A 23453-nucleotide genomic window follows, 5' to 3' on the forward strand; every position below is an offset into this window, starting at 1 on the left:
GGTACTGTATAACATGATATGTTTTTTTCTCTTGAGAGTGACATTATTGCCGCATGCCGGTTAGAAGAGACTTCCTTATCGGTGTTGAGGCAGATGGTAGAGGTGAATGTATACGAGGAGCCTGTAAGACGAATGCATGGTTGGGTGGGTAGGATGTCGGCATCGGTACGATAAAGCTAACCGAATTACTAGTATTTATCTGCACTTAATTTGGTGCTCTTAGTTTTATACTTGTTATTTAAAATCTAGTCCTCCGTGTGCTGTGTAATATGCTGTCAAAGAGATAGTTAGCCCGAAATTTTGCATGACAAAGAAGTGTCCCATGCTCGAAGTTTTTGAACATGTTTAGGCCCCGTTCGTTTCTCTAGGATTGGACCCGGATTTATTCCAACCTATCAAAACTTATATAAATTAGAGAAACAATCCGGTTAGGAACTATTTCAGGTCTTCAATCCGTGAAAAACGAACAGGCCCTTAGGGATGGGGGGAGTCGATCAAGTACGACTTTCGTGTGACAGTTAACGCGAGACGGGCGCATGTTGTTTGCGTTGCGCGCTGACGTAGGGCTTCGTTTCCGTGTTGAAATTTCTGGCAAACGGGCGTCCAGTTTCTCCTTTCTCTAAGCTGATCAAAGAAAAAAACGATTAATCAACGGCAGGTGACGACGTTGGGATTGAAGTCAAGTTGGCACACTTGGGCAGTACGGCCGAAAGGAAAGAAATGCAGGTATCCACGTGTTATACCTCATGCATGTAACCACTCTGACCGTTTTTATCATTTTCGCCTAGCTAGCACCTACTATACTGGTACGATTAGAAAAAAAACTAAGCGGATGTTTAAATGCACTAGAGCTAATAGTTAGTTAGCTAAAAATTTGATGGTAGAATTAGCTGGCTAACAAATAGATAACTACTAGCTAATTTATTAAAAATAGTTGATAGCTGAAATATTAGATAGAGTGTTTGAACGTCTCTAACTAATTTTAGCCACTAACTATTAACTCTAGTGCATTTAAACACCCCATAAACTACCACCATTTGCTTATAGTATAGTGGAAGTTGTCAAGTCACAAAACGCCCTATATAATGGAGATTGGAGGTCGACGTTGTACAATAACAAAAGTGCGGGAGTCTAAACTATTGTTCCACTGGATTCATTGGACCTGTGTCTTGTCAGCTCAGATAAGGTCCCCTTCAACTTGGGTTCTTTAAAAACCTAAATCGAGCTGTTCAATGACGAGCCCCAACGTGAAACCACACCACCCACCATCATCATGACTAGTTAATTCCATAATCACCACCTAACGAGCTTGATCAGTGCCCTGGCTTTCTCTCCAGCGTGCCAGAGTATCTGCTGCCTTTTGGTGGCGCCAATTTCATATAGGCCAAGTGGCAGTGGCTACCGCTGTGCGGGCCCTACTCGCTGCGTCATTGCACGATTCCATATAAATGTAGCTGCTGTCATGTGAGTGTGACACGTTTGTCCATTTCTTCTGTTCGGTTCGACAACTCGATTTCGATCCCCCACTTGTTTCAGAGATATCTGAAGGGAGCAGAAGCAGGAGCAGCAGAGCGAGCAGGCAGAGAAGGGACGATCGAGCAAGCAAGCTCCGGGCAGGGAGAGATGAGGAAGCCCAGGCTGAGTGTCGGCGGCGGCGGCGGCCTCCTCCATGGCTTTCCCTCCCCCGTGCTGCTGTTCTTGCTGCTGCTGCTGCTGAGTTCTTGGAGGGTGGCTGCCCAGGCGCAGCAGGCGCCTCAGACTGATCCGGTGGAAGGTACGTATGTAATAGGGTATGCAATTATGCATGTACCCCACTCGATCGACAGAGCTGTGCTCTGTAAGCTATAGCGATGGTTGTTCGTGTGCCGATGAGAGAGAGGCTTGCCTTGGCTCTGTGGACAGCGGCGGCGGTGAACGCGATCCTGAGCAAGCTGAGGCTGAGCGCGCCGCCGTCGTGGAACATCAGCGGGAACCCCTGCAGCGGCGCCGCGACGGACGACACGTCCATCGACGACAACCCTGCGTTCAACCCGGCCATCAAGTGCGACTGTTCCGACCAAAACAACACGCTCTGCCATGTCACTAGACTGTGAGTCCAGAGCTGCCGCCGCCGCCGCCGCGCTCCCTTTCTCTATCTCTCTCTCCATGACAGATTCACCAATTTTTTTTCCCATCCGATGCCGGTGGCGGTGCAGGAAGATAAACACACTGGACGCAGTTGGCCCCATACCTGAGGAGCTGCGGAACCTCACTCACCTCGTTAAACTGTATGTGCTGCCTGCCTAAAGCTCGTCTCTAAGGCCTGCACTCTTTTTTTTTCTTCAAACTATGTACTATGTATAGTCCCTTCGCCAACTGCTTGCTGTCCCTTTTTTTTGGCATGAGATTATTTCAGAACAAATACTAAGCTTTTTTGGCATGAGATTTCTGCGGTACAGAGGGCTTGTTTTCTCGGGGTAGCTGTCGGCTGTGGACTCTTGTTGGGCCAAGCCCATTAGCAAGTTGCAAATTTTCTCCGGTCTCTGCTGTTTCCGCTCCGCACCAATCCACCTCGAAATGGCCGAGGGATCGCCGGCCGCCGCTGGGCGCATACCATTGCTCTTCGACGGCGCAGACGGCCGTGTCTCACTTGCCCGTCGGAGAAACGAGGAGTGCTCCGCTCGTATTCCGATTTCAAGCTCGGTAGCTTTTCCCCGCAATTCCTAGCTCATTCTTAACCTAGGATAGTAGTTCAAGTCACCGTTGTGTCTGTACCGTATGCTTCCCTTCAGCGGCACAAGCCCACAACCACACTGGCTAATTTGTTTGCCTGCTGATTTTTTTGTGTGTGGCTTGGTCAGTGTCCATGATAACGCATGTATGTTCTCTTTTCACACTTGGGGTGCGCCGTGCTCGTAATGTTTGTTTGGTTAAGATCGTTTTTTCCTTAGGCAGGCATTAGTGAGATACCTAACTTGAAGCTGAAGGCGACTCGAAATCTCCAGTGCACATGAAGTTTTTCAGATTCATGTTGATAGTAAAAATCAGTAGCTGCATTCAACCAGTCCAGTTATCGCTTGAACTTGCAGGATTAACGCACCTTAAAATTTCAGGGACTTCAGAAAAAATTACTTCTACGGGCCATTACCAGCATTCATTGGAGAACTAACTGCTCTGGAATCAATGTAATACCCTGAAATAAAAAAACGTGCTGCAGTTCCCAGTTTTTCAGCAATCTTATTTACATTCTTTTCCTTGAAAAATCACAAGGACCGTGGGCATCAATGCACTATCTGGACCTGTCCCAAAGGAGCTTGGAAATCTTACCAATCTCTTATCACTGTAAGATCCTCCAATCACGTTATTGTCCTGGGAAGTCTTAACAAATGGATATTCTCTGACTAATATTTATGTTCAGTTACTGTCATGCATCTGTTGTCCTGGTTATACTTGCTTTTCAATTGTTGCGTTAAAAAAATACTTGCTTTCCAATTGTATGAAAATCATGAGGCTGTATGCCAAGAGCTTGAAGTTTTGCATATACTATGGCCATATATCGAGTATAATCTTATAATATCGTTTTCTCACGAAGTTAGTATAATATAATGGAAGTGAGAATCTGAATGCACATCTTCCCAATCCAACATTTTACCAGCATTTCAAATTTTTTATTGTCAAAAGGCACTTAACAGCACTTCCATTTGAACTTTTCTTTGGATCGAACTTAATTTAATTAGTTAATTCTTTCAGGGCATTGGGCTCAAATAATTTTAACGGCACACTTCCTGATGAGCTGGGGAAACTGACAAAACTTCGACAAATGTGAGTTATCTATTTGGTTGCTTTACATGTCTTCTACATGACCATCTATGCTTTCTTCACTCTTTAAACTGATAACTATATGCATGACATAACTGAAAAATGCTATCCAACTTTGAGTTGCAGATACATTGATAGTAACGACTTCAGTGGTTCTCTACCATCGACATTGTCCCAGCTGAAGAACCTGTCAATCTTGTAATTTAGTAAAATAAGCTAGCACCTCGTGAATTTGCTCTTCCTTTGGAGGTAGAAGCTAATAATCTTACCAACTCTTGTCATGTATCTAGGTGGGCATCAGACAATAATTTCAGTGGGCAGATTCCTGATTATCTTGGGAGTTTGACTAACTTGACCCAACTGTAAGATTTATATCTGAAAATCACTAAGGTTTCAATATTTTAAAATTGTTTTCTTGACGTCAATAGTAGGAAGGTCATTCATTTTTCTAGAGAAGTGCAAGATGTTGCATATTTTTCTACATCATCTGTTATTTTATAGCACAATTAATTTGTCATGAGGAACTAGCATAGGTATTACTTCTCTAATCAAATATCTATGTGCTTCCAGGAGGCTCCAAGGGAACTCTTTTCAAGGTCCCATTCCCACAAGTCTTTCTAATCTTGTCAACTTAAAAAAATTGTGAGTCCCTAGTAGTTTTTGTGATTGTAGGAATATTATGTTGCAAACATAATAGCTATGGCATTAACCATTTCTATGTAACAGAAGGATAGGCGATATAGTGAATGGAAGCTCTTCGCTGTCATTCATTGGCAATTTGACATCTTTGGGTGAACTGTATGACATGTCCCTCCCTTTTTTTATATTCAAGTTTAAGGGCCTAAACATTTAATTATTTAAGGTTCCATCTTGCAGAGTGTTGAGGAACAGCATTATATCTGATACACTAGCATCGGTAGACTTCTCCAACTTTGTAAATTTATACTTATTGTAAGCATGTTCCCCTTGTCAGAATGTCATAATTAAGTGATGAATTTATATTATGTAGTTTAACTTTCAGTTTCAGTTGTAGTTTGCCCTTTTGTTGTCTAATGTTGTTTTTCTTCTTTCCCGCAGGGACCTGAGTTTCAACAATATCACAGGACAAATACCTCAATCAATTTTGAATCTTACATCTCTTAGTTATTTGTAAGAGTTACTTTTGCAGTTTCTTTAATTGTTTGAACAACAGCAACAAAGTCTTAGAGTTAAAATCCAACAGAACCCACAAGCCAATGTTCGATCACATATAGCCGTTTTCCATGCACTCCTACTCTAGTCTAAATCTTTGGATATATTTTAACCTTTCGAGTCTCCTTTTACTGCTTCCCTATATCAACTTCGGTCTTCCTCTCGTGCAATGAGCGGTACCGTTTTTCGACGACATGTGAGAAGTAGCATCGAAGTCCATGATCTAGCCTGTCTGGGATGGTTGCACCATGTTGTTGAACGCCGCAATGAGACCTGTCTGATCCCATTGTGGCTGGGATGGCGATCGCTAACTCGATAACCACCGCTCCCGTGTCCACCCTCATGAGCACCAGTGTTGCCGACACTGGTGCAGCCGCCAGGAGGGCAAGGAGGTGAGGAGGCAGCCGCAGCGAGGGCCGTCTCAGAGACAACCTTTGTCTCTTTGGCGAGCATCGATTCCTTTAAGGCAAGCATGGATTGGGCCTTGCCGAAGGAGGGAAACGGGGTCAAGTTGATGATGATGTCGACGGTATTTGACAACATGGGATTGAACCCGCAAAGAAGGTTGAGGACAAGCTAGGTATTAGAGACCCCATGGTCGGTGTCGCGGAGAGAGTCGGCGAGAGACTTGACGTGCTGGCAGTAGTCTGTGATGGAGGAATCGTCCTGAACAATGGTGTGAAACTCGTTGCTGAGGTGGATGGCGCGAGATTCTTGGTTGGTGTAGAGATCGTTGATGGAAGTGTTGAGGTCGCAGGCCATCTGATGATTGCCCATGGCAAGATCGAGAACGATGTTGTCGACGGACATCTAGAGCCAGCTCTTGATGGCATAGTCTGTGTGGTCCCAGATTGGATCATCAGGGCACGCTAGCACGGACACGTCGAGAAACAAAAGAAGACCAAACTTGCCCGCCATGGCTCGGAAGAAGATGTTCCAACGATGGAAATTAGGGCGTGCGATCTGCAACGTCATTGAGGCATGAGTCTTCATGTTGATTGTACATAAGGGATTGAGGATGGCTGCGGTGGTGGTGGACAGCAGCTCGACGGAGGAGGAAGCACTAAAAGATGTCGAGGAGGAGTTGGTGTTGGAGGCGGTGGCTGCAACCATGGCGGCACGAGCTAGGGTTGGGAGATGAGGGGCGAAATCTACATGACAATGGATTGAGTTTAGGAAAGAAATAGCTTGATACCATGTAGAGAATGATTGCCACACCTGTAGGTGTACATTTGGGCCGAGCCTGATGGGCTGGCCCGAAGCACGAAAAAAGCACAGCCCATGCACGGCACGACTTGAAATATTTAGTGTCGGGCCGGCACGACCCGATATATCGGGTCGGGTTTGAGCCGAGGTCGCGGCCCATGGGCGGGCACGAGCACGACCCGTTTAAGGCAGGCACGAAATGGCCCATATAGAGGCACGAAAAGGCCCATATATTCATTAAAATCACACTTCATTCCACACTTTCATGTACTTGATAAAGAACACAAAGCTAGAGATGATGCTAGTTAGATGTTTTTTATATCTTTGAATTAGAGTATGTGATGTAATTTTACTTTTGTTATGAACATTACATAATGAATTGAACTTACGAACTCTGTATAGAGCTGATTATACTCTTTTTCCTTCTAACAAAATGATTTTTAAACGAGGTAGTCATTGCATAGCTCTGGTAACTTAATACAAATATTAAGTTTGCTTTTGGTCAAATTTATTTGTCTTATCTTTTATTTGTTATATTAAATTTGTTTTGAATTTAGGGCTCTGATGTGAATTTCGGGCCAAAAATTGAATTTCGGGTTGCCCAAAATGAGCCCGACACGTTTAAGTAATTACGTGTTAGGCCGTGGGCCGGCCCGGCACGGCCCGAAATTCAAATGGGCTGCGGCTTGGAGAGGGCGAGAGGCGAGCGACTACTCGTTTGCTGGTGGCGAATTAGGGTAAGCCTAACCGCGCCCCCGCCCCTCATTAGTTATGGTGGGCTTCTGACACCGAGGCCCATCAGTAACCCTAAAGCCCAGTCTAATTTCGGATCTAATCCGAGTTAGGCTTCCTTCCCCTTAAGTGTGTGACCCTATAGGTTCACGTACAAATAGACATAGCCCGAGTACTCTTACTTGGCCCAATAATTGACAGCGGCCTCTAGCAAGACATGTCAACTCCTATGCGCACGTAAAGATCATATCAGACGAACCATTGCAACATTACGTACATGCTGTTCCCTTTGTCTCACGATATTTGGTCTGGCTCTAAGCTGACCTCTCTTTCTCGATACTGTGAATTGGAATCCTTTCAATGGTTAACTCTTAACCCTAGCACGGCCATGCATTTCTTGATCCAATCACTCGAGGGGCCCAGAGATATCCCTCTCACAAAGAGAGGGACAAATTCCATCTTGACTGACCATGCCTCACAGCATGCTTCCTGACAAACCCAAAACTACCTTTATAACTACCCAGTTACGGAATAGCGTTTGATAGTCCCTAAGTAAGTCAATTCACATCTTGAGAACATGCGACAATCTCAGGTCTAAGGATACAATATTCATGTTGCAAAAAGAGAACTACATTACAATATCTCACGTTGGGTCGGTCCAGCCTCATGTCATACATGCGCCCACATTATTAGTTTAACATCTCCATGTTCATGACTTGTGAAATGTAGTCATCCACTAATACATGTGCTAGTCATCGACTCTGACTAGGGACATCATTTAGAATAACCATATAAGTAAAGAATCTCACAAACAATTCACATAATTGCTAATCAATACAAGGTGCCTTCCATGGATATTCAATTAAGCAATATATATATCATGGATACAAAGAAATATGCTCATCTCTATGATTATCTCTAGGCCATATTTCTAACAGTCTCCCACTTGCACTAGAGTTAATTTAGAAGATATCTAATACCCATAGATCTCATGTGTGCCTCATGCTTAGGTTGTGGAAGAGGTTTTGTCAAAGGATCAGCAACATTCAAATCCGTATGTATTTTGCATATCTTTATCTCACCCCGCCTAACGAATTCCCGTATGAGGTGAAACTTCCGCAGTACGTGTTTGCTTTTCTGGTGGTTCCTTGGCTCCTTAGCTTGCGCAATAGCCCCATTGTTGTCACAATAGAGGTTCAATGGACTAGATGCATTAGGAAACACACCAAGCTCGATGAGGAACTTTCTTATCCAAACACCTTCCTTCGCAGATTCAGAAGCTGCAATGTACTCGACTTCTGTTGTAGAATCAGTCACAGTCTCCTGTTTGGAACTCTTCCAACTAACAGCACCACCATTTATTGTGAACACAAAACCTGATTGCGATTTTAACTCGTCTTAGTCAGTTTGGAAGCTAGCATCGGTGTAACCAGTTACAACGAGCTCCTCCTTACCCCCATATACCAGGAACATATCTTTAGTCCTTCTTAAGTACTTAAGAATGCCTTTTACCGCTGTCCAGTAACCCTCACCTGGATCAGCCTGGTACCTACTCGTAGCACTTATAGCGTATGAAACATCTGGGCATGTACTTATCATGGCATACATGATTGATCCAATTGCTGAGGCGTATGGTACCTTACTCATGCGCTCCCGCTCATTAACCGTCGCAGGACATTGCATCTGGCTAAGGTGTATACCATGTGACATAGGTAAGAACCCTTTCTTGGACTGTTCCATGTTGAACCGTTTCAAAACCTTGTCAATGTACGTATCTTGACTTAATCCTATAAGCCTCTTCGACCTATCTCTATAGATCCTTATGCCCAAAATATATGCTGCTTCCCCTAAGTCCTTCATAGAAAAACTCTTTTTCAGTGAAGCCTTGACGGACTCCAGCATAGGAATGTCATTCCCAATCAATAATATGTCATCCACATACAAGATCAGAAATACAACAGCGCTCCCACTTTCCTTCTTGTAAACACAAGCTTCTTCTTCATTCTGATGAAAATCAAGCCCTTTGACCACTTCATCAAAACGAATGTTCCAACTCCGAGACGCTTGCTTCAACCCATAAATGGATTTCTGAAGTTTGCATATCTTTCCAGCATTGATCGGATCGACAAAACCCTCGGGCTGTATCATATACACGTCCTCATCTAGGTTTCTATTAAGGAAAGCTGTTTTGACATCCATCTGCCAAATCTCATAATCAAAATATGCGGCAATAGCTAGAATGATCCGAATAGATTTAAGCATCGCTACTGGCGAGAATGTCTCGTCATAGTCAACTCCTTGAACTTGTCGAAAACCCTTTGCAACAAGTCGAGCCTTATAGATGTGAACATTTTCATCCATGTCTTTCTTCTTTTTATAGATCCATTTGCATTCTATGGGTCTAACACCATCAGGCGGGTCAACCAAGTTCCAAACTTGATTTTCTCCCATGGAATCTATCTCGGATCTCATGACGACTTGCCATTTCTCGGAATCTGGGTCCATCATCGCTTCTGCATATGTTGCAGGTTCGTCGTTGTCTAACAACAACACTTCCCCATTGCCCAACAATAGCACTTCTCCTCGTGCCTCGCAAAGCCTTGCTGACCTTCGTGGTTGTGGTGGTGATTCTCTTGCCATAGACGTCTCAACTTGTTCTGCTACATTAGCATCACTTGTTGAATCTTATCCCACTGGCTCATCCTGAACTTTTTCAAGATACACCTTTTGTTTACTTTTCTCTCTTTTGAGAAACTCTTTCTCTAAGAACACACCGTTCCGGGCAACAAACACTTTGCCCTCTGACCGATGGTAAAAGTAATATCCTAAAGTTTCCTTTGGATATCCTACGAACATGCACTTGTCCGATTTTGGAGTGAGTTTATCCGACTGAAGTCGCTTGACGTAAACCTCACAACCCCAAATCTTCAGAAAAGACAAACTGGGAGTCTTCCCAGTCCACATCTCATATGGTGTCTTAACTACGGACTTAGACGGTACCCTATTTAGTGTGAAAGCTGTTGTTTCTAGAGCGTATCCCCAAAACGACAAAGGTAGGTCCAACTGGCTCATCATTGATCGAACCATATCCAATAAAGTCCGATTACGTCGCTCAGACACGCCATTCCTCTGAGGCGTTCCAGGCGGCATAAGCTGTGGAACAATTCCACAACTCCTTAGATGATTGCTAAACTCATGACTCAAATATTCACCTCCACGATCCGATCGCAGTGCTTTAATTTTCTTGCCACGCTGATTTTCTACTTCATTCTGAAACTCTTTGAACTTTTCTAAGGATTCAGACTTGTGTTTCATTAAGTAGACATACCCATATCTACTAAAATCATCAGTGAAAGTTATGAAGTATTGGAATCCTCCCCTAGCTGTCGTACTCATTAGTCCGCACACATCAGTATGTATGAGTTCCAATAAATCTAATGTCCTCTCCGGTAAACCCGTGAAGGGCGCCTTGGTCATCTTACCAAGTAAGCAAGCTTCACATGTCTCGTATGATTCAAAATCAAACGAAGTTAAAAACCCATCAGAATGAAGCTTCTTCATGCGATTCTCACTTATATGACCCAAACGACAGTGCCACATGTAGGTAGGACTTAAATCATTAAGCCGAGGCCTTTTAGCACTAATATTACAGATAGGTGCATCATCAAGATTTAAAATGAATAACCCATTCATAATGGATGCAAAAGCCACAAACATGTCATTCTTAGAGATCACACAACCATTGTTTTCACTCGCAAATGAATAACCATCCTTCATCAAACATGAAGGAGACATAATGTTTCGACTCATACTAGGAACTAGATAACAATTATTTAACTCCAAAATAAATCCTAATGGGAGGTGGAGTTGCATCGTTCCGACGGTCAACGCAGCAACTCTTGCATTATTGCCTACCCGGAAATCAACTTCTCCTCTTTTCACGCTTCTACTTCTTATCATTCCCTGCATCGAATTGCAAATATGGGCAACCGATCCGATATCAAATACCCAAGAATTAATATAAGAATCAGCAAGAAAAATTTCTGTAATGTGAATAGCAAGTGTACCTGTTGCGGCTGTACCCTTACCGCCGCGATCCTTAATAGAGGCCAAGTACTGCTTGCAATTCCTTTTCCAGTGACCAAGTTCTTTGCAATAAAAGCACTCTGCATCTGCAGCTGGTCCAGCCTTGGGCTTTTGATTTGGCTTGGATACTGTATCCTTTGCCTTGCCCTTCTTCTTTTGAGATTTACCCTTCTTCTTAAAGTTGGGTTTGTTTTGGACCGCCATCACATGGCCGCTGCTGCCAGCGCTTTTCTTTATGACCCCCTCTGCTGTTTTCAGCATGCCACATAGTTCATTGAGGCCCCTCTCCGCCCCATGCATATGGTAGTTCGTAATGAAGTTTCCATAGCTGGGCGGAAGAGATGCCAAAATGAAGTCAGTGGCCAACTCTTGGCTTATTGGGAAGCCTAGGTTCTCCAACCTCTGACTGTAACCAGCCATTTTGATTACGTGTGGCCCAACTGCTGCGCCTTCTGCTAGCTTGCATTCCAGAAAGGCTTTGGACACATTGAACCTTTCAGTCCTAGCCTGAGTTTGGAACATATCCTTGAGCGCCACGATCATATCGTGCGCCTCATGGTTTGTCGCAAACTGCATCTGTAGCTCAGGCTCCATGCAAGCAAGCATTAGGCAACTCACTTCAAGATTAGCATCCATTGCTTTCTTGTAAGCGGTTTTAGCTGCAGCAGTTGCATTTTCACCAGGATCCTCTGACAGTGGGGTGTCTAGAACGTCTTCCTTTTTTCAGCCCTGAGAACAATTCTCAGGTTACGGATCCAATCCGTATAGTTTGTTCCATTTAACTTATCCTTTTAAAAAATTGATCGCAAAGTAAATGTTGGTGTGCTAGGTGTCATTTATCTACAACAAAATAATGCAAAATACTAAGACAAAAATATCCATGACAGAGTAAATCATATTAAACATTTAATAGTCCACTCACACTAAAATCAATATCCCTCGATTGATACTTCATACCTATATCATGGAGATGGAGATCATCGTGATGGACAGATTATTGGAGATGGGGATCACCATGTGACAGCAAGCCATACCGAATCACAACTGTTGTGTGAATGCCATTCTTAATGTTCTACTTGTTCATATTGCATATATGTCTTTGCGTGCGATGATATAAGTAGGACGATCCCTCATAAATGTTTAAGCTTAAATGCCTCTCCAAACCTTGCACTATCATAAGTCTTGTACAATTGGTGGTGGGTCTATGAAATTAGGGTGCCACCAGTTGTCCTTGACTAGATAGGTTTGTATCAGATACGAACTGCAGAAAGGGTTGGTTAACTTAAACAAAGTCAGCTTAATGGTTAAGGACTTTGGGGCATAAGGTTGGGAGCCGAGACATATAGATGTCACCCAACAACAGAAGTCATATATATGATATGATTAGCAAGGAGTTGCTTACCGATCTACCTTGTCTTCTAGCGGTGATGCTAAAGCTCACTAGTAGACTTGTTAGTTGTGGGTTCTGAATCACTAAGTATCAATCAAGGGATATTGATTTTAGTGGGAGTAGACTATTAAATGTTTAATATGATTTACTCTGTCATGGATATTTTTGTCTTAGTATTTTGCATTATTTTGTTGTAGATAAATGACACCTAGCACACCAACATTTACTTTGCGATCAATTCTTGAAAAGGATAAGTTAAATGGAACAAACTATACGGATTGGATCCGTAACCTGAGAATTGTTCTCAGGGCTGAAAAAAGGAAGACGTTCTAGACACCCCACTGCCAGAGGATCCTGGTGAAAATGCAACTGCTGCAGCTAAAACCGCTTACAAGAAAGCAATGGATGCTAATCTTGAAGTGAGTTGCCTAATGCTTGCTTGCATGGAGCCTGAGCTACAGATGCAGTTTGCGACAAACCATGAGGCGCACGATATGATCGTGGCGCTCAAGGATATGTTCTAGACTCAGGCTAGGACTGAAAGGTTCAATGTGTCCAAAGCCTTTCTGGAATGCAAGCTAGCAGAAGGCGCAGCACTTGGGCCACACGTAATCAAAATGGCTGGTTACAGTCAGAGGTTGGAGAACCTAGGCTTCCCAATAAGCCAAGAGTTGGCCACTGACTTCATTTTGGCATCTCTTCCGCCCAACTATGGAAACTTCATTACGAACTACCATATGCATGGGGCGGAGAGGGGCCTCAATGAACTATGTGGCATGCTGAAAACAGCAGAGGGGGTCATAAAGAAAAGCGCTGGCAGCAGCGGCCATGTGATGGCGGTCCAAAACAAACCCAACTTTAAGAAGAAGGGTAAATCTCAAAAGAAGAAGGGCAAGACAAAGGATACAATATCCAAGCCAAATCAAAAGCCCAAGGCTGGACCAGCTGCAGATGCAGAGTGCTTTTATTGCAAAGAACTTGGTCACTGGAAAAGGAATTGCAAGCAGTACTTGGCCTCTATTAAGGATCGCGGCGGTAAGGGTACAGCCGCAGCAGGTACACTTGCTATTCACATTACAGAAATTTTTCTTGCTGATTCTTATATTAATTATTGGGTATTTGATACCGGATCGGTTGCCCATATTTGCAATTCGATGCAGGGAATGATAAGAAGTAGAAGCGTGAAAAGAGGAGAATTGATTTCCGGGTAGGCAATAATGCAAGAGTTGCTGCGTTGACCGTCGGGACGATGCAACTCCACCTCCCATCAGGATTTATTTTGGAGTTAAATAATTGTTATCTAGTTCCTAGTATGAGTCGAAACATTATGTCTCCTTCATGTTTGATGAAGGATGGTTATTCATTTGCGAGTGAAAACAATGGTTGTGTGATCTCTAAGAATGACATGTTTGTGGCTTTTGCATCCATTATGAATGGGTTATTCATTTTAAATCTTGATGATGCACCTATCTGTAATATTAGTGCTAAAAGGCCTCGGCTTAATGATTTAAGTCCTACCTACATGTGGCACTGTCGTTTGGGTCATATAAGTGAGAATCGCATGAAGAAGCTTCATTCTGATGGGTTTTTAACTTCGTTTGATTTTGAATCATACGAGACATGTGAAGCTTGCTTACTTGGTAAGATGACCAAGGCGCCCTTCACGGGTTTACCGGAGAGGACATTAGATTTATTGGAACTCATACATACTGATGTGTGCGGACTAATGAGTACGACAGCTAGGGGAGGATTCCAATACTTCATAACTTTCACTGATGATTTTAGTAGATATGGGTATGTCTACTTAATGAAACACAAGTCTGAATCCTTAGAAAAGTTCAAAGAGTTTCAGAATGAAGTAGAAAATCAGCGTGGCAAGAAAATTAAAGCACTGCGATCGGATCGTGGAGGTGAATATTTGAGTCATGAGTTTAGCAATCATCTAAGGAGTTGTGGAATTGTTCCACTACTTACGCCGCCTGGAACGCCTCAGAGGAATGGCGTGTCTGAGCGACGTAATCGGACTTTGGATATGGTTCGATCAATGATGAGCCAGTCGGACCTACCTTTGTCGTTTTGGGGATACGCTCTAGAAACAACAACTTTCATCGTTCATCATGGCCTGGAACGTGGCGGGAGCGTTGCACAGCCCGAACGCCATGACCAGGAACTCGTAGAGGCCGTCATGTGTGCGGAACGCCGTCTTGTGCACGTCAGTCGGCCGCATGCGGACCTGGTGGTACCCGGAGCGCAAGTCGAGCTTGGTGAAGAAGCATGCCCCGTGGAGCTCGTCCAGCAGCTCGTCGACGACTGGGATAGGGAATGCGTCCTTGATCGTGAGCGCGTTAAGCGCCCGGTAGTCGACGCAGAAACGCCACGATCCGTCCGGCTTCTTGACGAGGAGGACCGGGGACGAGAACGCGAAGTCGCTGCGACGCACGATGCCTTGTGCGATCATTGCTGCACATTGTCGCTCCAACTCATCTTTGTGGGCCGCCGGGTAACGGTACGGCCGGACCGCTACCGGCAGTGTGCCCGACTTGAGTACGATGCTGTGGTCACGCGCCCGTGGCGGTGGCAGTCCCGAGGGCTCGGCGAAGAGGCCATCGAACGTGGTCAGCAGCTCCTCCAGCAAGGCTTCGGGCGCCGTGATGCTGTCGAGGCGCGGTGTGCGCCGGGCGGCCACGTCCTTCCAGCAGACGGGGCGGCCATGGCGTGTGAAGGCCACGGTGCGCGTGGTGAAGTCCCACACCATCTTGCCTAGCGTGACCATCCACTGGGTGTCGAGGACGACGTCGTAGCCGGCCAGTGGCATCACATAGAGGTCGACGCAAAAGTCCTCGCCTGCGATGGTGATCGGGGCCTGACGGAAAACACCCGGGCAGGCGATGCGCTCGCCATTCGCCACGGTGGCCGTGAGGCGTGGGCTGGTCTGGACAGCAAGCCCCGTGCGTGACGCTGCGGCCTCGGCGATGAAGTTATGCGTGGAGCCAGTGTCCAGAAGGGCGGTCAGCGTCACGGCGCCCACTTGCACGCGCACCTGCATGGAGTCACAAATGGGCATACCAGCCACAGCGCGAAGGGAGAACAATGGTGCGGAGGTGTCGACGGCGTCAGCCTCCTGGGCAGCGTCCTCCAGCTCGAAGCCGTCAATGTAGAAGACGCGGCGACACACCCGATTGTGCCCGCGGGAGTATGGCTCATTACAGTTGTAACACAAGCCAAGACGATGACGTTCCGCCTGCTCCACCGTCGTAAGGCGCTTGGCAGCCCCAGCCGCGCCGCGTGGAGGAGGCGCCGGGAGGGCCAGATGCTGTGCTGGGGGAACCGGTACGGGAAGCACCGGAGGCGCGCCGGACGCTGGCAGCGTTGGCCGCGTAGGTAGAGCGGGCAGGGCCGCGCGCGGGCCCGCCCGACCGAGTAGGGGGCTGAGTCGGTATAGCTCCACCAGTTCCAGCATCCTGGCCAGGCTCATGGCTGCGGCCAGGGACTCCGGCGCGTGAACGCGGACCTGATGGCTCAGCGGCGGCAGCCCCCCCCCCCCCTGTGTACAGCTGTACGCGCTGGCTTTCCTGCAGCCGGCCAGCACGCGAAAGAAGGGCCTGGAAGCGGTTGGAATATTCTTCCACCGATCTCGTGCGTCGACACTCCGTCAGCTCGAACAGCGGCGCCGATCTCAGCGCTGGTCCGAACCGGAGGTTGAGGAGTTCCTTGAAGCGACCCCAGGGCGGCGTGCCCTCATCCTCCTGGAGTTGGAGGAACCACAGCTGGGCCACGTCGTCCATGTTGTAAGATGCCATCCATACCTTTTCCTCCGGCATGGTGCGTTGATGTCGAAAGTACGACTCGCACTTGTTGATGAAGATCAGCGGGTCGGACTTGCCGTCATAGCGCGGGAACTCCATCCTCTGGAACTTCGGCGGGTGATCCGTGCGGGGCTGCCCATCTTGGTGGCCGCCGTAGTCGGTCGCGGAGGCGACCTTCTCCTGCATGATAACCATGTCGGACTGCATCTTGGACATGTTGGTGGACAGGGTCTGGAGCATCTGCATGACGTCGGCCATGGAGGGTTGAGCGCCATCACCCATGGTGATGAACCTGGACGTAGCGATGGACGGGGAGGTGGGGGTTGGTGGTGGTGGTTGGGGATCGCCGACTTCCTGATACCAGGTTGTCAAGGGCGTCGGGCCCGAGGGTAGGAGGACCGCGGCTCCGAAGGTCGTAGCCGTCGTCCGTGTTGCCAACCGGGTTATGCCCCCAGGAACGGCGGTCTTCGTCAACGGGTTATGCCCCCTGTTGCCGATTAGAGAGAGGTAGGAGACTGAGATAAAACTTTCTTGTCCTCATCATGGGTGCTTACAGGGGGTATATAAGGCCATAGGCCAGGGCTACTAAAGGAAGCCACTAATCACTCTTATTCCCTTCTAAATCTAGCCCGGATTATTAAAGGAAAGCCATCAATCACTAATCACTCTTATTCCCTTCTAAATCTAGCCCGGACTAAAAAAGGAAAGGCAGCAATCACTAATCACTCCTATTCCTTCTAAATCTAGCCCGGACTAATAGGAAGGCCATCAATCACTTTTATTCTTTCCAGATCTAGCCGCTAGGCCTGGCTGCCTGCTGGATCAGGCGTCCTGCGCGCTCAGCCGCGCGCCGCACGTCGCGTGCCCTGTGACGCCGTGTGTACGTATTTCCGTACATCACAATATACAAGGACCTATACACATATCTAACACTTAGGATCTCACTACATATTGGTGCCTCTGGTTGAACATGTCCAAGCCAACTCAACCGATGTTGGATAAGCTTTTTTCAATTGGTGCTACCCCTAGCATTTCACGTATATCATCATTTTAAACTCAATCTCTTCTTGTATAGCCATAAATCCAACACGACATACATATTTCTGCAACACTTATTTGGTATTTGCTGAATATGTCATCTTTTTATAGGCCAACATTTTGCACCATACAATACAACATAGATGGTCTAATCGTCGTCCTACAAAACTTGCCTTTTAGCTTATGTACTATCCTCTTCTCATATAGAATGTCATACACTTGATGCACTTCGTCTACCCTGTTTTAATTCTATGGCTAACATCTTTACCAATCTCCCTATCTCTTCGTAGCATTGACCATTGATCCTAAATACCTAAATGTGTTCTTCTTAGACACTATTGACCTTTCAAACTGATATCTCCTTCCTCATGTGTAGTATTTGCGTGATCACATCTCATATATAGTTCTACTGACTCTAAAACCTTTGAATTCTAGAGTCTCCAACCACAACTCTAGTTTCTTATTTACTCCTGCCTGACTTTCATCAACTAGCACTACATCGTCCGCAAAAACCATACACCAAGGGATATCTCCTTGTATGTACCTTGTAATCTTATCTATCACCAAGGCAAAAAGGTAAGAGCTCAAAGTTGATCCTTATTGCAGTCCTATTCTAATCAGCGTTTGTGATCTCATCACTTATTCAAACACTAGTCATAACATTGTTGTACATGGCCTGCCAACGTACTTCCTTGGAACTTTATGTTTGTTCATAATTGTTTGAATGAACCTCTATTTTTTCTTTCTTGTTAACCTTCTGCTGACATTTGCAAATATTCTACTTGAATCAGATTTCTAGGGAATAATAGCCTTTCGGGAAGTCTGCCTGCCACAAAAAGTCCCTTAGTGACCAATATGTATGTTTATGTGCTCTTTGTTTTGGCATTGTGCTGAAGGAAATATGTTATTGATCTAATAGTTACCTTTTCCTCTGCCTTTTCACAGAGATTTTTCATACAACCATATCTCAGGAAACTTTCCTTCTTGGGCTACTGACAAAAATTTACAATTGTATGTTTGTGTTCTCAAACTTCTTTCAGGAAAACATACTGCTTAGTTATTGCACACAAAACCTGCCGATTCAATATAACAGTAATAGCTAATTTTCCCTATATGTTCTACTTTGATACTAAGGAATTTGGTAGCAAACGACTTTGTGATGGATAGCTCCAATAACAGGTAAACACCAGTCTGTCCTCTCTATGAGGCTAGCACAAAAATAAGTTTCAGTCTTGGCTTCTAATCAGAACTTAAAATGGCAAAACATTTCATCTGCAGTGTTTTGCCATGGGGATTGGAGTGTCTTCAGCATAGTACTCCCTGTTTCCTCGGTTCTCCAAAGTGTAATGCTTCAACCTTGGAATTTTGAGCATATATCTAGTTTGTAATGTTGAACCTGCAATTGCAGATTCCAATTAAACAGTACTCTGAAAATTTGGATGCAGCTGCGTCCTTTGCGGTGGACTGTGGTGGTAGTAGAGCAATATCAGGTTCAGATAATTCTGTCTATCAAGCTGATAATGCCAACCTTAGTGCTGCATCGTACTATGTTGCGGGTGCACCTACATGGGCCGTTAGCAGCGTTGGGTTATTCTTGGACGCAGATGCACCCAATGCAAGTTACATCATCTACAGTTCACGCCAGTTCGAGAACACCCTAGACTCTGCACTGTTCCAAACAGCAAGGATGTCGCCATCATCCCTGAGATACTATGGCATTGGACTTGAGAATGGAAATTACACGGTCACACTTCAATTTGCAGAGGTTGACTTTCCAGACATGCAGTCTTGGAGAAGCTGAGGGAGGAGGGTTTTCGATATCTATGTCCAGGTAACTTATATCTGGCTGGCATCTGATGGTTTTAAATCATATGCTTTGTTCTAGATATAGACTTTTGTGCTTGATACTTCGTGCTTGTTTAGGGAGAGCGCAAGGAGCAGAACTTTGACATTAGAAAGGCAGCTGGAGGGAAATCTTTCACTGCTGTTAAGAAGCAGTATGTTGTTCCAGTAACCAAAAACTTCCTTGAGATTCATCTCTTCTGGGCTGGCAAGGGCACTTGTTGCATTCCTTATAAGGGATACTATGGTCCTGCAATATCAGCCCTGAGTGCAACTCCAAGTACTCATCTGAACTTTAACTTGTTCTACATTGCAGTTATACTACTGCCCAAGTGACATTTTGAAGTATTAATCAATGCATACTAGTGTAGTCACAAAAAATAGACTCGTCAGTGTGGTATACATTATGTGAAATTTTAAATTTGGATTGAAAAAAAATGTTATCTTTAATAGAAGAATTAGAACATGAAAATTTGTCAGCACGGTATGTTTATGATGTTGTACAGTTGTAACTACATATATAAGTATAACTTGGCGGTGGCGGACCTTAATTTAGTTGAATTTATGCCATTTGAAACCAAAAGCAGAACATAGCACACTGCACACCCGTGCTGAGGGCTGAGATTGCACTTTATCCCCTTTATTGCTTGGTGGAATTGTAACTATTGGGTATTCTCAATTATGTTCTATATAAGGTTTTCCATGCTCAACTAACTGAACTCTTCTTCAGATTTCGTTCCTACAGTCCGTAGTTCTGAAGACAGCAAGAGCAGCCATAAAACTGGTGTGATCGCTGGGGTTGCAGTTGGTGTTTCAGTTTTTGCATTGATCGCACTGGCCGGAATCTTCTTGTGGTGTCAGAAAAGGAGAAAGCTATTGTTAGAGCTAGAAGGTGCTTGATATACATATACTAATAGTGTGCTCTTGACTGCAAACAGAAAGTATGCTAACAAGCTCTTCCGAACCATGCAGAATTGTATACCATAGTTGGAAGGCCAAATGTCTTCAGTTACAGTGAGCTTAGGTCAGCTACAGAGAACTTTTGTTCTAGTAACCTACTTGGTGAAGGAGGATATGGATCAGTTTACAAGGTTTGTCATTCTAGTTATCTAGTATATATACAGGACTGGATTTGTGTTCGATGCGTGAACTTATGAAGGCTTAAATAAGTAGTTAAATGCTGCTTCCTGACGATCTGAGTAGACACCGAAAAGTCGCCCTATGCCATTTACCATAATCTGATGATTTTCAAGTGAAGTAAAAACCCTGCACTGAGTTATGAAATACCTTGTATAATAATAGTTAACAAGTGCAACTTTCTTTCAGGGTAAGTTGAGTGATGGAAAAGTGGTGGCAGTGAAGCAGCTCTCTCAGTCCTCTAACCAGGGAAAGATGCAGTTTGCGGCAGAAATCGAAACCATTTCCCGAGTGCAGCACCGTAACCTCGTGAGGTTGTATGGCTGCTGCCTTGAGAGCAAAACACCATTGTTGGTCTACGAGTACCTGGAGAATGGAAGCCTCGATCATGCTTTGTTTGGTATGACTTCACCCATTCCTTGTATGAACAATTTAGAGCGCAACTCTGGTGCAGAACTTCAATATGTTTGAACTGTCGTGTTCAGGAAAGGGGAGCTTGAATCTAGACTGGCCAACACGATTCGAGATATGTTTGGGCGTAGCAAGAGGTATAGCTTATCTCCACGAGGAGTCAACCATCCGCATTGTGCACAGGGACATAAAGGCCAGTAACGTGTTGATCGACGCCGATCTTAACCCGAAGATCTCCGATTTCGGCCTTGCCAAGCTCTACGACGACAAGAAGACTCACGTCATCACAAATGTTGCTGGCACGTTGTAAGTATATATATTTTCCATCTCACCTTTAGTTTGGGCATAAATGAAGGAATTTAGTGGCGTGTTGCAAATGTGGTGGAGCTAATGGCAGTTGGTTGTCTCTTCGACTCTACTGTCATCTAGTGGTTATCTCGCGCCTGAGTACGCTATGAGAGGGCATATGACTGAGAAGGTTGATGTGTTCGCGTTTGGCGTGGTCGCGCTGGAGATTGTCGCTGGTGAATCAAACTATCAGAATGCTCTGGACGAAGGCACGACCTATATCTTTGAAAGGGTAAGATCATCATCAGAATGAAATTCACGCTGAATTTGAGCTTGTCACTGGAAAATTCTGAGTATCAGAGGATGTGGACACGCTGTACTGTAACTTTCAGCATCGATGTCGTCCTAAACAAATCCTTGGAATGGTACGTACTACTTACTACGTTTCAGGTGTGGGAACTGTACGAGAACGGGCGGCCGCTGGAGTTCGTGGACCCGAAGCTGACGGAGTACGACGCGTACGAGGTGCTGCGGGTGATCCGCGTGGCGCTCCACTGCACCCAGGGCTCGCCCCACAAGCGGCCGTCCATGTCGAGGGTGGTCGCCATGCTCAACGGGGACGCCGACGCGGCCGAGGACGTTGCGAAGCCGAGCTACATCACGGAGTGGCAGGTGATGGCGGCCGACGTCAGCGGCAGCTTCGCGAGCAGCCACGTCGGGTCGTCGTCGACGCAGACGCAGCCAACGTCTTCGTCCGGCGGCCACGGCGGCGCCCAGGCGAGCCCTGAGCCCGGGGACCTGACGCCCGCGGTCCCGTCGCCGCTCTACACCTCCATCATCGAGGAGGGCAGGTGACAGCTAGCTTGCCTCGGAATCGCGAATGCCTGGCAGTGGCATGCATGCTTGCCTCGGAATCGCGAATGCGTTGCTGTGCTCTCCAGTTTTGTGGCTAATACAATACTGATGTCGGGTCGCCATGGTTGATGTTGTTGTGAGGAATTTACTTGAATGTGAGGCCGCAAGCAGCAGATTTGATTTGGGAGGCACACTGAAATGGCAGCCGACGCAGATTTTGGGATGGCGTGCGCGTCCCTGTCAAGAATGGGATGGCGTGTGCGCCGGCGCCAGGCCTGCCTCGCCTTGCTTGCCGGCGGCAGCGTGACACGTCTGGAGGGTGGAGACCCCGACGAACGTTCCAAGGGATGTTTCTCCTGAATTCGGCATGCATCACCTGGCTGGTAGATGGTCACGTCTCCCCCTCCTATGATTTAAGTGTGTGAAACGTGGTATATATATGCATTAGTTGTGCAATGTGTTGCAGACATCCACATACAAGTCTTCCCACATATTTTGATTTTGTTATTATATACTCCCTCCGTTATAAATATAGTAGAAAGTAAAACAAATTTAAATTTGAGACAGAAAGTATGTTTTATTTTTCGTTGAACGCTTAAAATAATTAAGCACCACTTTAATTAAGTCGGAAGAGTTTAACGCGCTGCTGATGAATACCTAATCTATAAGGTTGAGGATAGACCGTCTCTTCAGGTATGTACAACCTCGGTTGGGTTTTCAATTATAAAAGATAGCTAAAAGACTGTATAATATAATCTAAAGTTCCTATATTATAAATATAGTTAGATAAATAGAGAGAATCGTGTAGATATACGGACTCTCGTCTCCTGATTTTTTTCACTTAATCTCCTATAAATCTCTTAAGATACTCCTAATTAATGAGATTATATATGCTCTTAGCTTACATGTTCAAGATTTGGTATTCCATAAAAAGTAGACAACCAAGATTTACGTAGCAATGCAATTTAAGAAGTTGACTTGCGTCTCCACGAAAAATGGGTGTTTGGTTGTAGTCCATGATTCCATGTCACATTGAATGTTGAAATGTCATTACTTGTATTAAATATTGTCTAATTATAGAATTAATTACACAGCTAACGACTAAATAAAATTTTAAACATAATTAAACTATAATTAGCAAATTATTACTGTAGCATCACATGATTGAATCATTGACTAATTAGGCGTAAAAGACTCGTTTTACCGTTTACTCCTTATCTATGTAATTAGTTTTATAATTAAATTATAATTAATACCTCTAACTAGTAGTCAAATATCCGATGTGACAGGACTAAAATTTAGCCCAGCCAAACTAAACACGGGCCGACACCAACGCAGTTTAAGAAGTTGGCTTCTGTCTCCCGTACCTAAATATTGTACTAGCACTCATTAAAACTATAATATTAGAAGTATAAGGCACCATAAATCATAACTTCACAAGTTTAAAAGTGAACAAGCACATAAGCTTTTTTTGTTAAAGAGTGGCATCTTGCGCAAAAGACAGCACTTGCAAACATTCGTCAATCATCAACCCCAAACTTGCAGAAACAAAAGACAAGATTGAGTACTGTCGGCGTTTCGAGACCGGGGGGTCCCTCAGGCCGACGAGTGAGTGCCGCGTGCCCCAGCCCAGATGGGTCGAGCGCGTGGGCGAGCGCGAAGGGGGGAAAAGA

The 23453-nt window shown here is 45.2% G+C and overlaps 1 pseudogene; it reads left to right on the top strand.

Moving 5' to 3' along the window:
• The first annotated feature begins 1389 nt into the window (after positions 1-1389).
• LOC103645940 (probable LRR receptor-like serine/threonine-protein kinase At1g56130) lies at positions 1390-22340 on the top strand (annotated as a pseudogene).
• Positions 22341-23453: the final 1113 nt, after the last annotated feature.

Source organism: Zea mays, chromosome 2 (assembly GCF_902167145.1).
Source record: "Zea mays cultivar B73 chromosome 2, Zm-B73-REFERENCE-NAM-5.0, whole genome shotgun sequence".
Classification (NCBI taxonomy): domain Eukaryota; kingdom Viridiplantae; phylum Streptophyta; class Magnoliopsida; order Poales; family Poaceae; genus Zea; species Zea mays.